Source organism: Microtus ochrogaster, unplaced genomic scaffold, assembly GCF_000317375.1.
Source record: "Microtus ochrogaster isolate Prairie Vole_2 unplaced genomic scaffold, MicOch1.0 UNK96, whole genome shotgun sequence".
Classification (NCBI taxonomy): domain Eukaryota; kingdom Metazoa; phylum Chordata; class Mammalia; order Rodentia; family Cricetidae; genus Microtus; species Microtus ochrogaster.
This window is the reverse complement of record NW_004949194.1, coordinates 1,237,504-1,238,088: the sequence shown is the minus strand read 5'-3', so window position 1 is coordinate 1,238,088 and position 585 is coordinate 1,237,504.

Here is a 585-nt window from a genome sequence, read left to right as displayed (position 1 = left end):
GGCATGATAGATGCTCCCTGCTTTGTGCTGACAGACCCAAGGCAAGAACAGAGCAGATGTCAGCCCCAGGATGAGCCATTGTTCCTGAGGCCATGTGGATGCTTATCAGCATTGTTGCACAATTTGTGTCTTGGTGAAGGAACATAAAAAGAAGTTGTGAGTGATGTAGGATACCACTGAGAGTGGAAGGGCTTGAGCAGTGCCTTAGACTCAAACCCCACCACTCACAGCCCATTAGATTCTGTGAAGTGCTTCTTTCTGAGAAGAATCTCAGCCCAGAAGGAGGAAGAACAGCAGAGCCTGAGTTCTGTGTTGAAGCTGAGGTTCTTCTCCTCAGACAGAGGACAGCAAGTGAGAAGATTGATGGAGTCCTCTGTGCTTCTCTGCAAGGGGTGTACCCCCTGGCAGAGGCTTCTGCTCACAGGTAATGGTACCCACTTCCTGACTGTGTGGGGAGAGGGACTCAGGGGCAGGCTGGAGTTTCCTAAAAAGGAGGACAGGATCTTGGGAGGAGACTCAAGGTTTCTGTTTGCAGCTTTGATGCATAAGGTACAGTAAGGGACAGAGGCTCAGCATCCAGAAGCT